The 18275-nt window shown below is 29.1% G+C and overlaps 2 pseudogenes across 1 annotated transcript; one reads left to right on the top strand and one right to left on the bottom strand.

Annotated features, from left to right (window-relative positions):
- Positions 1-9687: 9687 nt before the first annotated feature.
- LOC120354465 lies at positions 9688-11387 on the bottom strand (annotated as a pseudogene).
- A 2390-nt stretch (positions 11388-13777) lies between these two features.
- LOC111046644 lies at positions 13778-17044 on the top strand (annotated as a pseudogene). The gene has a single exon (XR_005573047.1). The product of XR_005573047.1 is annotated as a cytochrome b-like (transcript).
- Positions 17045-18275: the final 1231 nt, after the last annotated feature.

Genomic DNA, 18275 nt, shown 5'->3' with positions numbered 1-18275 from the left:
TCATGTACACTTTGAGGCAAGAGTCACCACACTGTTCTTCATAGGTTGTATCCTCAATCGCGACACACTCCTAAGGATAAGGTAACTTCAAATGTTATTCATTCTCAATCTTTTGCTCCCTCCAAGGGTAAGAATGCTGGCTTGAATTCCGTCATGGTTCAGAATGCAGAAACAACTAAACAAGCTGTTTCTCATGCAGAACAGCCTCAGAAGAACTCTCATGTCACAATGAGCTCCACTTCGTCACTGTGTTTGTAGCAGCAATCAACTGTTGCTTTGTTACCTACTGCCGAAGTTTTGGTTCAATCTTCTAGTGGGGAATTTATTAAAGCAACCGCGCTTTTAGATTCTTTCTCTGATAGTATTTTGATGTCAACTGGGTTGGCTGAAAAATTGTCACTTGTTACTTTGTATTCGGACACTTTGATTCATAGTGTAGGTGAGAATAAGACCAAATCATCTATCTCTCATTCAGTTTGCTTGTCTTCATCTGATCATTTGTGGTCGGTTGAAGAAAATTTTATTGTAGTTGATAGCATATCATCTAATGTTCCTAGTGTGAACATTGATCTTTCTAAAATTTCAATTCCTGTTGAACTCAAATTAGCGGATCCATTGTTTGATCAGCCTAAGCCTGTAGATTTGTTACTTGGTGCTGGCATATTCCCATCTGTTCTTCAGCCTGGTAAATTGTATCTAGCTCAAAACGCTCCCATTCTTCAGAAAACCAGTCTAGGTTGGGTCATATTTGGTTCTTGTAAAGCTATTTGTCCTATTGCAGCACCTCGTTCGTGCCTCCCCGCTTCACCTGTGGCTGCTCCCCGTAGGGTCACATCGAATTTCCTAACTTCAAATGATGTCTCTCATCAGTTAGAGAAATCAGTTCAGGAAATCAGTTCTCAATCAGTTCAGGTATTAGCTACTACTTCTTCTCATAGTGATGTTATCTCAGGCATAATCAATAGTTGCTCCACTTATCACAAAATTGTTCGTACAACGGCAAATGTTCTACGGTTCATTCATAATTGTAGGAAACAAAATTCAGTCGCTCCGCGCTTTGGTCAATTAGCTGTCTCTGAAATTTTAGAAGCTAAAAATTGTATCTTCAAATCCATTCAAGAAGAAGCTTTCTCTGCTGAACTTGAAGCATTGTGTCGAAATCAGGAGCTATTGCCTAATAGCTCTATTAAAGCCTTGTCACCATTCATTCACTCAGATTCACTGCTCAGAGTTGGTGGACGTTTGCAAAATGCAAATGCTTCCTTTGATTATAAGCATCAAATATTGTTGCCCAGCAATCACAAATTCACTCGTGCATTGATTATTGCTCACCATCGTCGTCTAAGTCATGCTGGTGTGCAGGCCACCATGGCCAGTGTAAGACAACGATTTTGGTTTCCCTCCACCCGTCGCACCATCAAAAGTGTATTGCGGCATTGCATAATGTGTTTTCGCTTTTCGGCTCTTCGTTCTGAGCAAATCATGGGTAGTTTACCAGCGGCCCGCATTCAGGCTAATTTTCCCTTTTATAATTGTGGTTTGGATTACGCCGGTCCTATTTCCATTCGTGTAGGCGGCCCCAAATCTCATACTTTTTCTCCACCACTCTTCAGAAAAAAGACTCATTCCTCCACCACTCTTCAGAAAAAAGGTGAATGGTTAAACAATTGTGAAAATTTGAAGGTCGGTACGGTTGTCATCTTGAAGGATCCTGGTTCCGCACAGTCCACTTGGAAGCTGGCGCGCATTACTGAAGTTCATCCTGGTAAGGACGACAAGGTTTGAGTTGTCACTGTTCTCACACCCTCCGGCACTTTAAAGAGAGCTATTTCGAGTTTAGCACCTCTTCCCATTGATGAGGATTCTAGTTAATCCGCTTGCTCTTATGGTTCATTTCGTATTTTCAGGTTTCATTGTTTTTTCCCCTGGTTCTCACATGGTGCCCAGTTTTCAATTTCCAATTGCCTTGCCAGATTTTACATATTTCTTACTTTTTCTTATTGTGCCATACCCCGGTATGACACAAGGGGCCCAGTTTATGTGAAATCTGACAAAGCATTTATTGTAACGGTTCCACTTGTTACTCGTTCTGCTACTACATAGACATCATGTCGTCATTTTCCGTCTGCGCTGTCCGGTGACGTCACAGTCACGGTTCTACGGCACTGCTCTAATCAAGTTGGTTTCCTATATTATTCGTCGTGTTATTTGTTGTTTCAATTTTAATATTTGTACTATTCGATTTTTTGGAATTTATTTTGTCTTTAGGCATCTTACTTTCTAGATATTTGCTACTTTTTCACCAAACGTTTGTAAACGTTTTATGTACGTGGCTGACATTTCCGCCTTCCTTTTGTTGCTAGAGTGTCGGTCTGTCTTCTTGTCTTTCAATGGTTCCTAGTCGGTGAGTGCACTTACGCTCCCGGTCTGAACTTTTTCATCCACCATTTGGAAATCAATCTAAAAATTCCACAACTTGAAAGTCGGATTATTCGTTTGGAATTCTACATGTTCCTGCTCACACTTCCACTGGGGGATTTGCCTGCTGTGGTGGATGCTTCCATTCTTGTCATCACATGGCCAGATCACATCATCACTTGCTGATGTCCTTTTCTTTTGGGTACTGCGGATTCCTTGCCTGTCTGCCTGGCTGCATCTCTTCTTCAAAATTTTATTCAGGTTACGTAAATCGTTCCATCCAATTTTCATTTACGCATGTATTACATAATTGTTCATAAAATGCTACAGCGTTTCGATAATGGACCACGCTCTCTATTTCTAAGTCAAACAGTTTTATGTACATTTATACAATTTTTGTAGCTATCATCCAACTTTTTCGGCAATTAAAAACATTTATTTCTCCATACTTTTGGTAATCGAGCCTATTTTCATGAATTCAATATATTACAGTGCACGTCTCATTGAGAGCACTGTCCTACATAATGTCAAGATTATAATATGTACTTCATTCAATTTTGATAGCTACCCTTGGCTTTACAAGCGTATTAATATCGACCAAGATATTCAATTTTGTTGATAGCTACCCTTGGCTGTACAAGCGTACTAATGTCGACCAAGACATGCAATTTTTAATAGCTACCCTTAGCTCTTAAGTGTCATTTTTAGGCCACTGACGTCTATTAATTGTTCTATTGATGTCTATCTTGACATTCAATTCACTGAGGCCACCGACGCCTATTAATTGTTCTATTGATGTCTATCTTGACATTCAATTCATTGAAGGCCCATGTCGCCTGTATTTAACTTGGACAATCTTTACATTGTATTTAATAGCTACCCTTAGCTCTTAAGTGTCATTTTAAGGCCACTGACACCTATTAATTGTTCTATTGATGTCTATCTTGACATTCAATTCACTGAGGCCACTGACGCCTATTAATTGTTCTATTGATGTCTATCTTGAAATTCAATTCACTGAAGGCCCATGCCGCCTATATTAGCTTCATCTATATTAGTAATTATTTCACTGTATTGATAGCTACGCTTGACTTGCAAGCACATTCCCATATTTGAGTTGTTCAATTGATGTCTAACTTGACATTTAATTCACTGAAGGCCTATGCAGCCTATATTAACGTATTCTATATTGGTTATTATTTCACTGTATTGATAGCTATGCTTGGCTTGCAAGCACATTCCCATATTTGAGTTGTTCAATTGATGTCTAACTTGACATTTAATCCACTGAAGGCCTATGCTGCCTATATTAACGTATTCTATATTAGTAATTATTTCACTGTATTGATAGCTATGCTTGGCTTGCAAGCACATTCACATATTTGAGTTGGCCAATTGATGTCTAACTTGACATTTAATTCACTGAAGGCCTATGCCGCCTATATTGATGTATTCTATTTGTTGAGCACTATCTACAGCTTATTGTCATTTATTACTATTCCTTTTGTAAATCATTAAGATTGATTTTTGCAGCAATAACTTTTTCATTATAGCACTCAATTTATATTCGCAATTCAGGTATCATTAATAATATCTTTTCGATTATTGTCAGGCTTCAATGGTCATTAATGTCATTGACCTAATTTCATTTAAATTTTGTATTTCTCTAACGTTTTTTATTACAGTTTGTAATTATCCCAAGATTTTTAGATTCAATCTACTTACACTTGTTTTTGTATGTGGCCATCTGCCTATTATTTTATTATTATTAAATCTTATCTTGTTGACTCATTTTGTCTTTTATTGGCGTACTTACCACACTTCAAGCTATCAGTATTTTTATGTACAGAATTCAAAGATTTATTTGTAGGTATTAATACCAACTATCATTCACAGTCCACTGCCCTGACTTTGGATTCTGTCAACTCCTTTTCTCAACAAGAGTTGCCTATGTTCGAGATCGGGGTCATTAAATACTGAAAACAGACATTTGAACTTTGATTCCATATCTGTACTATCTACCAAGTTGTGCACTAATACTTCTAAAGATTCATTCATGAATTTATATGAATCTAAAAACTTGATTTTTCCCACTGTCAATGTCAAAAATCTCTCTGATGTATTGGCGATACAGGAAATTTCTTTTTTACATTCTCCGAGAGCTTTTAGAATAAAATGACAGTCAAATCCACTAAAATTATGGAAGTAACAGCTAATCGTATCGTCAGTTCGAGTATTTAAATTAAACGACACATGAGCAGCACACAAAAACTTTCCATTTTCATGTGCATGATGGCGTACCTTTGTGTCTGTTTCGGTAAAAACTTCATTGCAAAGGCCGCACTTATCAGCGTTTTGAAATTTGCGTTGCTGACGCTCACTTAAGTGCTCCATCGGAATTTCACATTTTATATCTGCAATCAATAAATCACCCAGTTCGATTATTTCCTTGAGAAATTTCTCCATGATCTTTTCATTGATATTACTTGATCTATAGAGTACTGGGCCGTACGCGATATCTCCATTCACATCAATTACAATGAGACAATACCCGCACAGAATATGACGGGCCGTTTTCTTGGTGTAACTTCTGGTGATAGGTACATCCTCAGATTCATTATCATCCATATTCACAACAAATGTTTCCAAATCCATGTAGATTGTATACTTTTTCTTCAAAGTCGAACCGAGTTTTTTAAATTTGATTGTCTCACCTCGTTTTGGGTATGAAGTTCTCTGAGACTGGAACTTTGAACAAAGCTCTAGATGTCTCATCAAATTTGCTTTCCCAACACAATTTTTAGATTTGTTTGTTGTGAATCTGTGAAAACAGAAATTACAAACATCTACTTGTGCTTTAGCTTTCGAAAGGTGAAAAAGAAGATGTGACAATCCATTTTTCCCATTTGCAGTGTTAATTGAACAAAAATGTGTTTTTCCTGCATCACCTTTCAACATTAAAAGATTAATTTTGTATTTACACATACGGAATATGCTTGTTCGATAGGGGAAAAACTTTTTGTTGTCATATGCGATAACATGAATTGCGATGTCTGTATTAAGAATTTCAAATTTCTTTATGTCGAGATCGGTGGTTGGGAAATTAACTCTGCAAGTGTTCAGCCTGTGAGCAAATTTGCTCAAATATTCACCATTAATGTCCGCCTATTTGGTTTCTGGTGAAAATAGGCTAGAACACTCCACAGAAAACACTTTTTATCTGAATGATTTTTGACATTGATAACACATGTCTTATTCTTGAAGAACTGGGGTGTTTGAATATAACTGCTTGTGTATATTGGATTATATCTAATCACATTCACATCAAGCGAGTCAATCTTCTTCAACACCCACCCACTCCCAAATCGAACAAAGTTATCGAATGAACTTAAAATTTTCCTAACTGCCAACATAAATTATTCATTCAATTCGTCATAGCTCTCCAAGACATTCAAGCCTATGGCCGAGTAGCTATGAAGATTCACAATGGATGAAATAGCTTCAGATTCCTCTGATTCTAAAACTACCATCTTATACAATAATACATTTAATACTAAAAACCATTTCACATTTCCTTCAAAGCGTGCAGCATGTTCTCTTATTATCTCGAAAACACAAGCTTTTGAGCTTTGAAGCACATTTTCAATGTCAGGTGCAACGTTTTCGAAGGAAATGCGATGGCGAATTGCTCGCGAACTCACGCCTCCAACCCTGTGTTCTCTGCTATGCTCCATCTCTGCTACTAGCAGGTTGCTGAAAACAAACAAAGAATATATTACTATGGCACAGAATTAGATATAAAAACAAGTAAACATTAATCTAAAAATCAGTTGTGATTTGACAAGCTGCAAGTACAGTGCTAAAAATGTTATCTCAGGATCAGATTTTCATGCACGAATGATTGAGGTTATTAACATTTGATAATCGTTGGAAATTAGAATCGAGTCTGTTGTCACCTCAAAATATGGCTAAACAGGGTTTTAAATTTGTGCGAGCACCTGACGTTGTTCAATGTGTGTTTTGTTCAGTATATTTAGAAAATTGGTTGGCAACAGATGATCCTAGTAAGGAACATGAGCGATGCAGTCCAAATTGTGGATGGTGCAAAGAAGATAATATTACATGTGAATAGGAGAATTTCGATAATAATATTCTACAACAATATGAAGAACAAGTTTTAACCTTCCATCATCCAGAACCATTCAAGCTCTTAGTATTTATTAATAGAGCAGACTATTTTGCAGTAAATGGATATTTTTTACATGAGAAATCATATCTGCAATGTGTATATTGCAAATATATTATTGAAAATCCTTATGAAAAAGTGATACATGTTCCGTTTTGTATATATAAAAAGATAAGCTATAATGGAAAAGAAAAGACGAATGTTGAAGAAGATGCTGTGGGAAAACAAGCTGGATATTGTACAATATGCACTCAGTTGTAGAAGTAATTCCTAATCAGAATCGAGATATTAGTGATTTGTTAGGAATAAGTGCATTGTAGTAGTATCAGGAAAGAAGTAAGTTCTGAAAAAATCATGATTAGAAAAATAAAGAATTGTATCATACTTACATGCAATGAATGATGTGCTGTACTGTCTCTCTCTCTCTCTGCTTACACTCCAACTCTCAGACTAGTTCTTCATACGTCTTTCCTCCTCAAAGACTGGAGTGATTATGCAGTAGTGCACACTCGAACTCTGTGAAATCAACGAACATAATGATAATCACAATAATATTGAGAAGAAATTTAGCAAGTCAACATGTGATGTTAATTATGAAAATTAATGAGGAGATTTGATATTACATTGCTCTCACATTCGAAATATTGTTATTCGAGATATTATATCTGGAACTGAGAAATTTTATATTAGTGCATTGTGAGAATTTGATATTTTTTCTCTGAATGCACCTTGCTGTACGTGTTAGAATGCATTTGTATGTCAAGGATGTGATAAGCGGGAAAATGCACTATCTCTCACTCATCCTAAAACAGAGAGAGAAAAACGAATGAGTACATAAGTAGTGGTTATTAGATTTGCCAGCTTCATTCGAGCACTAGTCACGTTCCTGTTACACATATCCTCTTCATCATGGACTCATCATCTACACGTCAGGACTACATTCTTCCAGATACACCTCCTCATCAACAACAAAGCACTTCCTTCCCATCTTACTGGGCAGCACAAGCTGCAGAGAAGAAGACGCTTCCATCCGCCAATACCAGTGCTGCTCCCGCTGCTGCTGCATCCGACTGCGAGGACTCACCGCTGAAGAGCCGTGGTGTCTTTGTGGAGAGAGGGATGAGCAGTGAGGAATTCATTGTACCGGACACACCACATCTCATCTGGGGTGGGCACCGAGGCGTGTACCGCTCATGATGATTTCCAACAAGCAACAGGGGAAGAGAAAGCTGCACTTTCTGGAGGAGGATGAGGAGGAAACAAACTTTGTACCCTCAAAGGTTAGTTATTTCAAATATTATTAACATGTAATGTGAACAGATAATTTTAAATTTTTATATGTTGTCATCAATTTGTTGAAAGCTTGCTAGTATCTGATAAATTTCTTACTTTACTGAGAAAAACTAATTTCCAATAGATCTGTTCACATTACATGTACTCACATTGTGATATTAAATGATTAGAGTTCAATTTATTGTGAGAAATTGATGAATCTGATTTGAAAGACAATTTCAATCAAGAATTATTTCTTGATAACGAATTGTAATATAGGAAATGAAACTATTCAACTTCAGAGTTCAGTTCAGAATTGAATAAGATGTATATTTGAGTTCATGAATATGATGATTACATTGATATATTCATTTGAATTGAGCAACTTCTATGTTGTTTTATGAAATCAAGAAATATAATTATTTGAAGTGATTAGGTTGAATGCATGCTACTATCTAATAAGTTTCTCACTTTACTGAAAAAATAACTAATTTCCAATAGATGTCTTCATATTACATGCATGCACAATGTGATATTAAATGATTGGAGTTCAGTTAAGATGTGTATATTTTGAATTCATGGATATTATAATGATTACTTTTTGAAATTGAACTGATCAAGCTTACTAGTTGATTAGACTTCAGTCAAAAAATTGAATAAGATGAATATTTTGATTTCTTATTATGATGCTTACATATTATTTGTACTAATCATGCATACTATTTTTTGCTATAATAGAATATAATATTGAAGTGATGTGTTAAGAAAATTACTGATTCAGTTGATAGTTATTTGTTGCAATGTACATTGAAAGAGTTTGCTTATTAATCTGATGTATGCATCACTATTGGATTCTGCAATATGAAGCAAGAAATATTATTTCAATAACTGATATTACTCACTTTGTGTAGAGAATGTCTTGTCAATCTGATGATATCAAGTTGAGATTATGACAATAATCTGTTGATCACAAGTAGTTGATAATCTGAAACAAATTATAATAAGTTACCAATCATAGATTTATTTTCATTTAACAGAAACAACGTTCATATGAAGGTGAGAACTCCTCCATGTTTCTACTACTAGAGGAGGAGGCTGCGCGGGATGATGACAATCAGGATGATTTTGTTGCAATCATCAATAGACCCACAGCTAAACCGTGGATGCCTCTCCGTGAGCTGCCGGAAGATGTCCCGCATAGTATCATCTCGGCTCATGAGGAAAAAACCACCACGGGAGACAAATAATATTAAAAATAAACATGTCATCTACAAAGAAAATCTCTGAGGTATATCTACCTCAGAGATTTTCATCCATAATTTCCCCCGTGAAAGTTATTAAATTTAATGCTAATTGTAAAAATTTAGCAATAGTGGTGAAGCATGTCACCGCTACATGGACTGACATTAAGATTGTTAAAATTCAACATGTGGTGGTGAGATGCTTTACAAGTAGTAGTTCTAGAAGTAGTAGTAGTATATAATGTAAATATTGTAGTGATTAATAATAAATTGTAATATTGTTTTTAAAAAAATTTTTTTAATTCTCACCTGTTTGTTGTGTCAAAGAAGAAGATGTAGAATAGTACACTGTTCACGCAAGAATAGATCCTCTTGTAACTGAACACTCAATGAATGTAGAATAGTTCACGCAAGAATAATAATGCTTAAAAATCTAGTTAAAAGGATAATAGTTAAGAAGCTGCTAACTATCTTAAAGACATTAATATGTCAATTCCTTGTTTATGTAGTTTAAAAAAAAACAAATTATTTTCAATAATTAGAAAAAAAATATTTCTTAAACTTATTTAAGGTATTAAAATACATCTAAACATTTTCAATGTTAAACTTTAAATTTAAGCTACTTAAATATATAATTATTATTAAAAATAATATTAAAATAAAAAACACCAAATAAACCTTAAATGAATTTAATAATAATTTATTTAAATAAATATTTACAAAACGTAATTTATTAATTAGATTTAAAGAAACCAGATACTCTGTCCAACATAAATCTGTAATTAAAAAATTAAGTGTCTTAAATTAAAAAACTTACTTACAATAAATTTAGAAGAAAAAAAGGTAAAAATCACATATGCCCTATAAAAAACCCCAAAAAATTATATACATTTTTATTAAATAAAGAAAAAATATCAGTTAAAATAAAAAAATAAACAAAAAAAAATAAAATTAAATATTTATAAATTTCATCAAAAACATTAATATAACTTAAATCTAATAACCAAAAAAGTCTCGATCCAAAAAAATAGATAAAATTAAAAGAATTAAACAAGAAGAACTTATATAAAAATCATTTTCAAAATTAAATAAATTTATCTTAACCCTATTTATATATAAATAAAAAAATAATCGTAAAGAATAAATTAAAGTTAAATAAATTGATAGAAAAAATAAAATAAAATAAATAAAATTAATTTCAGTTAAAATTACTATTTCAATAATAAAATCCCTCGAAAAAAAACCTGAATAAAAGGGCAAACCACATAATCTAAATAAAGAAATTAAAAAACTTGATCTAATTAAAGGACTTTGAAATCCTAAATTACCTATATACCGAATATCCTGCATACCTATAAATCCTCTAATAAAAATTCCAGAGCATAAAAATAATAAAGACTTAAAAACAGCATGAATTAATAAATGTAAAAATCTTAAATAATGAGAACCTATTAAAATTGAAAAAATTATAAATCTAAGTTGACCTATAGTAGAAAAAGCAATAATTTTTTTCAAGTCATTTTCGTATAATGCCCCCATGCCAGAAAGTAAAATAGTCAACAAACTCAAATTTAATAAAATTAAATTCAATTCAATTGAAATAAATTTATTAAAACGAATTAATAAGTATACTCCCGCAGTAACAAGAGTTGATGAATGAACCAGGGAAGAAACTGGTGTTGGTGCTGCTATAGCAGCAGGTAATCAACTAGAAAAAGGAAATTGAGCTCTCCTAGTCAAACAAGATAAAACCAAAAAAATAAATATATAATAATTTAATCTATTAAAAGAAAAAAAATATAAATAATGTCAACAACCATAATTAAAACCACAACAAATACATAAAATTAAAAATATATCACCCAAACGATTAATAAATAAAGTTAAATAACCTGAACTTAAACTATTTAAATTTTGATAATAAATAACCAGACAATAAGAGACTAATCCCAAACCATCCCAACCTAATATTAAACAAACAATATCAGGTATAATAATTAAAAAAAATATTCTTAAAATGAATATAAAGACTAAAAAATAAAACCGAATAATAAAGTTATCTCCCCTTATATAACCTAAACTATATAAAAAGACACACCCAGAAATTATAAAAACAACTGATAAAAAAATTAATCTTAACCAATCAAATAAAAAAATAAATCTGTAGATACAAGAATTGAAACTAAAAAAATTATAAGTTAAGATTAAAGATAAATTCAACATATGAAAATATACACCTAAAAAAAAAACAACAAAAATAAGAAAAAAAAAAAAAATTAACGTTTAAAACAAATAACATTATTAAATTCTAACGAATCTTCAATATCACAAATTGAAATTTTTTATTAAACTAATCTAATTAAATAAAATAGTTTAAACTAAAAACAAATATATAAACAGGAAAAATATGTAAAAAAATAACATAATATTCACGAACTAAACCAGAATCCATATTTATAAATAAATAAGAATAACCACCATGGCTAATAAATCTAAATAAACAAATTATGGCACAAGCAGAAAAAAATAAAGAAAAAAAAATATAAAGTAAACTTACTGGATGTCACATTAATAGTCTAAAACAAATAAAAACCTCTGAAATTAAATTAAGTCTAGGAGGACAAGATATATTTCTTACAATTAAAAAAAAAAAAATATTATAAAAGAAGGACAATAATTAATTATACCCCTTATCAAAAATAAACTCCGCGAACTAAAACGATCAAATAAACAACCAACGAAATAAAATAAACCAGATGAAATTAATCCATGTCTAATTATTAAACACAAAGAACCTATATATCCATAGTAACTACAAGTGAAAATTCCGCTAATTACTAAACCTATATGACTAACTGATGAATAAGCCACCAAAACCCTCAAATCAGACTGTAATAAACAAAAAAATCTTACATATAAAGCCCCCAAAATTCTAACTGAAATAAAAAATAAGAATAAATAAAAACCAAATCCTTAAATAAATAAAGAACACGAATAAGACCATATCCCCCTAATTTCAATATGACCCCTGCTAAAATTATAGAACCAGTAGAAGGAGCTTCAACATGAGCCTTTGGTAACCATAAATGAAAAAAAAATAAAGGCAACTTAACTAAAAAGGAAAAAATAAAAAAAAAAAAACAATACAAATTTAATAATTCTAAGTGTATGCCTAAATAGAAATAACCAAATAAATTGTTTAATCTCAAAATTAATAATAATAAAGGTAAGGAACTAAATAAAGTATAAAAAAAAAAATAGAGACTTGAAAACACTCGTTCAGGTTGATACCCCCACCCATAAATTACTAAAAATACAGGAATTACGCTACATTCAAAATAAAAATAAAAATTAAAAAATCTTAATCTTAAAAAACATAAAAACAAAAATAAAACTATAATTAATATAATAAACTTTAAATAAGAAAAATATAAACTTTTTAAATTTAATAAACTAAACAAACTTAAAATAAAAAGTCAAAAAGTTAAAAATATTAAAAAATAAGAATATTTATCTATACCAAGACTAAAGCTAACAAAACTAAAAAAATCATAAAATTCATATTTAGATATAAACACTATAAATAAAAAAAAAAATATGTATATAATTATATAAAAATCAATTTTTAATCTAATTAGGGTCAAAAAAAAAGTAAAAAAAATTAAACTTAACATAATCTAAAACTACTAATGTAAGGTAAATTAACCCTTCGAACTAAATAAACCAATAAAGATAAACCTAATCTTGAATCTACTACACCTATAATTAAATAAACCAGACCTAGACTATTCTCAAAATAATAAAAGTTTAAATAATAATAAAATAAATTTATCAAAGTAATAAAAATAATTTCAATCACAATTAAAGTCATCAAATAATGTTTACGAACAACCATTAATCTAATTAAATTAAATAAAATTATAAAATTAAAAACCATAAGTTTCAGAAAAAGTTAATTTAATTAAATTAAATTTCTAACTGTATCAAATTTATTCAAGTAAGATTAATCCTTAATAGAATTATATCAATATTTATAAATCATCCCATTAGTCTCGGGACAACATTAATAATTCAATCTATCTCTACAAGTTTATTTATAAATCTATTAACTAAAAACTCTTGAAACTCAATAATTTTATTTATTACATTTAGAAGAGGACTAATAATTATATTTATATACATAGCAAGAATCTCATCCAATGAAAAATTTAAATGATCATTAAAATTATTTTTAATAATTATATGCTTAATGTTAACCTCAACAGTCATAAAAGAATTTATAATTATAAATAAATTTAATATAAATGAACAAAGTTTATTTATTCAAGACAATGAAGAAAAAAAATCTATTATAAAAATTATTGGGTCTAATAAAATTTTATTATTTATTTTAGTAACCCTTATCATCTTAATAGTACTTTTTAGTATTTCTAATTTAATTAATTCTTTTGAAGGACCACTAAAAAAAACATATGAAAAATTAAAAATCTTATACCGAATAATTAATTAAATTTCAATTTTTTTTTTCAAAAAAAAAAAAAAATTCAGTCAAACACATCTGCTTCTTTAATATCCAAAATTAAAATTTTATATAAACCATCAACTGAGTTTAATAGTTTAAAAAAAACATTGATTTTGTAAATCAAAGATGGAAACACCTTTAAATTAAGGACTTATGAAAAAAAATTTTAAAACTTTAAATTCTTTCTTAATTAATTTACCTACACCAAGTAATATTTCTTACTGATGAAACTTGGGGTCAATCTTAGGTGTATGTTTAATAATTCAAATTGTTTCAGGTATCTTTCTATCAATACACTATACACCAAATATTAGATTAGCATTTAATAGAATAATTCATATCACCCGAGATGTAAATTTTGGATGACTTTTACGTATTATCCACGCTAATGGAGCATCTTTATTCTTTTTTTTTATATTTATTCATACAGGGCGAGGAATTTACTATGGCTCTTTCCTTAAAAAAAAAGTTTGAATTTCAGGGACCTTAATTATGTTGATTCTTATAGCAACTGCATTCTTAGGTTATGTACTCCCATGAGGGCAAATATCATTCTGAGGAGCTACCGTAATCACAAATTTACTCTCAGCTATCCCCTACTTGGGTAATAGATTAGTTACATGAATTTGAGGGGGATTTTCAGTAGAAAATCCCACTTTAAACCGGTTTTTTTCATTTCATTTCATTTTACCTTTCATCCTTTGTGTAATTATTATATTTCACTTGATCTTTTTACATGAAAAAGGATCATCTAACCCTCTAGGATTAATTAATAAAGTTGATAAAATTAGATTTCACCCCTACTTCACTATTAAAGATATCTTTGGGTTTATAATTATAATATTATTTTTTTTCTTTATTAATATAAAAACCCCCTTTATATTTAATGATCCTGAAAATTTTATGCCGGCAAACCCCATAGTGACACCCCCTCACATTCAACCAGAGTGATATTTTCTATTTGCTTATGCTATTTTACGATCTATTCCTAACAAATTAGGGGGGGTTGTAGCTCTTTTCCTCTCTATTGTTATTATTACAACTTTACCATTTACTTCAAATCTTAAGTTTAAAAGTTCAAGTATATACCCAATTAAAAAAATTTTATTTATTATATTTTGTATAACATTTATATTGTTAACTTGAATTGGCGCTAAACCAGTTGAAACTCCATTCATTTTTATTGGTCAATTATTAACACTTATTTATTTTATATTTTTCTTGATTAACCCAATTTTATATAAATTTAATGAATAGTTAAATCAAATGTATATCTTGAAAATATATCCTAAAATTAGTTTTTTATTAACTTTACTAGAAAAAATGAAGCTAATAGATTAAAATTATTACATTTAGGAAAAAAAAAAATAATGTAGGGCTACAGGTAAATAAATTTTTCAACAAATTATTATTAATTTATCATATCGAAGACGAGGAAAAGAACCACGAATCCAAATAAAAATAAAATTTATAAATATAACCTTTAGGAAAAAGATTAAAGAAAAAAAATCAGCCCCAAAAAAAATTATAACTAAAATTAGTCTCATAAAAATTATATTAGTGTATTCAGATAAAAAAATAAACGAAAAATTAAAAGAACTATATTCTGTATTAAACCCAGAAACTAATTCAGATTCACCTTCAGAAAAATCAAATGGGGAACGATTAGTTTCTGCTAGTACACAAGCAAATAAAATTAAAAACAATGGATATCCTATAATTAAAAATCAATTTAATTGCTGAGAATAAAAGAACTTTATTAAATTAAATCCATAAAAAAAAAAATAAAATTAAATATAATTAAAAATATACAAACTTCATAAGAAATACTCTGAGCAACTGAGCGTATACAGCCTAAAAGTGAATAAGATGAATTAGAAGATCATCTAGATAACAAAATTCTATACACCATAAAACTTGAACAAGCAATAAAAAATAATAAACCTAAAGGAAAACTTAAGAAATTAAATGATAAAGGATATAAACATCATAAATTTAAGGAAATTAAAAGTCCTAATAAGGGTATCAAATAATAAATTGTTAAATTTCCAAAATATAAATAATAAGACTCCCTAGAAAAAAGTTTAATAGCATCTCTAAAAGGCTGTAAGATACCTATATAACCTACCTTCGAGGGGCCCCTACGGGCCTGAATATACCCTAATACCTTTCGTTCTAAAAGAACATAAAAAGCTACGGAAATTAAAATCAAAATTAATAAAACTATAAAACTCAATAAAAACATATACTAACTGTATATTATACATTATTAAATTCTAAGTTTAAAACACTTTTCTGCCAAATTAGCAGAAAGTATTTCTAATTTTAAAGTCCTTTCGTACTAATAAATCATAAATTAAAATAGATAGAAACCAACCTGGCTCACGCCGGTTTGAACTCAAATCATGTAATCTTTTAAAGGTCGAACAGACCTAAAATTCTATCTTCTGCCCCAGAATTCTAGATTAATTCAACATCGAGGTCACAATCAAATTTATATATATGAACTTTACAAATTTATTATGCTGTTATCCCTAAGGTATCTTATTTTAATAACCCTAAATTAAGGTTCAAATATACATAAATAAATGGTGTAAAATACTAAAGATTTAAGATTTTAGCTGTCACCCCAACAAAAAATTTTATTTAATAAAAATTAAATCCACATTAATATTATTATTCAATTAAAATTTAAAGATCTAAAGGGTCTTATCGTCCCATTTTTAAATTTTAGCTTTTTAACTAAAAAATAAATTTCACTTAATTGAATTAATAAAGCTTACTTCTTGTTAAACCATTCATTCTAGACCTCAATTAAAAGACTAATTACTATGCTACCTTTGTACAGTTAAATTACTGCAGCTATTTAAAAAATTCATTGAGCAGGTTAAACTTTCAATAAATATAATACCTGAAAGAAATGTTTTTGATAAACAGTCAGAAGTTAATTATGCTGAATTCATAAAATCAATATTTATATAAATTTACTAATTAAATCATAATTAATAAAATTAATAATTTAATTAATTAATTTTGGTTTTAATTAAATAAAAAGTTAATAAAAAAATATTTTAAAACAAGTTTATATAGAAAAAAAATTTTAATCCTACAATTTTCTCTTATTAAAACTAAATTATAAAGATTAAATTAGATTAACCCAATTTAAATTAGTGAAAAAAATTTTATGAAAAAAAAATATAAAAACTAAATCACCTAAATTGAATTTATTAAACAAAATAACCAGATATCAGATTAAACGATTTTCCTTTCGAATCTTAAATAATTTTATTAAAATTTTTGTTACAATTAAAATCAAATAGATTTAAGATCTTAAACTTTCGGGAAACACAAATTTATTAACAAAAATTAATTTACCCTGATACAAAAGGTACAATAAAAAAATTTTCTTCTATAAAAATTTCTTTATACCCTTACGGCTTGAATTAAAATTCATTTTATAAAAATACTTTAAAACAAGAAATAACTTTTAAATAATTTTAATTTAAATAAATCAAATAAAGGTTTCTCAGACAAAACTGAATTGAACAGTTTAAATTAATTATTGTAAAAAATTACTTCTCCATGAATATACCTGCTAGATACATTTTCCAATACATCTACTTTGTTACGACTTGTCTCATTAAATGAGAATGACGGGCGATATGTACATAATTTAGAGCATAATTCAAACAAATTAACAATTTATTTTACTTTTAAATCCAATTTAATTACAATTTTTAAGATATGCCCCCACAAACCTTAATTTTTGTAACCCATTTAAATCTAAATATAACTGCACCTTGACCTAAATTAATTTTTTTTATAAATATAGAAAATTAACCTTAAAGAATACTCATTATAGAGATATACAAGAAAATCTAGATATTTAAAATCGTGGTTTATCAATTTAACAAACAGGTTCCTCTAAAAAGTTTAAAAAACCGCCAAATCAATTTAATTTTTTGTATAATCAAATTCCTAAAAAAACCATATTTAAATTTAAATAATAGGGTATCTAATCCTAGTTTAAACCCAAAATTTTAGAAAACGTTCATATAAATCAATTCTAATATATTCCACCCCCATTAGAATAATTCAAATTAATTTTATATAGTATTTTCCTAATTTAAAAATAAAGATTTTAGGATGATGTATAACCGCGAATGCTGGCACATCATTTTACCCCTACAAGTTTAAATTAACTAAAGTTACCCCCAATAACTTCCTTAATTTTAAACACTGAAAACCCACAATGCAACTTTTTAAACTAAACCCCTATTTAAAATTTTACATCTATTTTCGCTTAAAAACCTTTCCCCTTATTTTGATCAAATATTTCTCTTGTAAAAAAAACATTCACGGAACAAAGTGCCCCTTTTATAAACCTTTCTTAAAATTTTCTTATTATTTTGTTAATTAAACCTTATTCTTATATATATATTAAAAATAAATCATTGGTATCTATTAATATATAAATCTTTTATTAATTATATTAATATATATATATAATATTAATGAATAAATCAGTGGTATCTATTAATATATAAATCTTTTATTAATTATATTAATATATATATAATATTAATAAATAAATCCTTCCACTAAATATATTAATATATATATATATAAAAAATTA

The sequence above is a fragment of the Nilaparvata lugens genome, chromosome X (genome assembly GCF_014356525.2).
Source record: "Nilaparvata lugens isolate BPH chromosome X, ASM1435652v1, whole genome shotgun sequence".
NCBI classification, from domain to species: Eukaryota; Metazoa; Arthropoda; class Insecta; order Hemiptera; family Delphacidae; genus Nilaparvata; species Nilaparvata lugens.
Note: the sequence above shows the minus strand (reverse complement) of the source record. Positions and strands in the feature narration are given on the sequence as shown.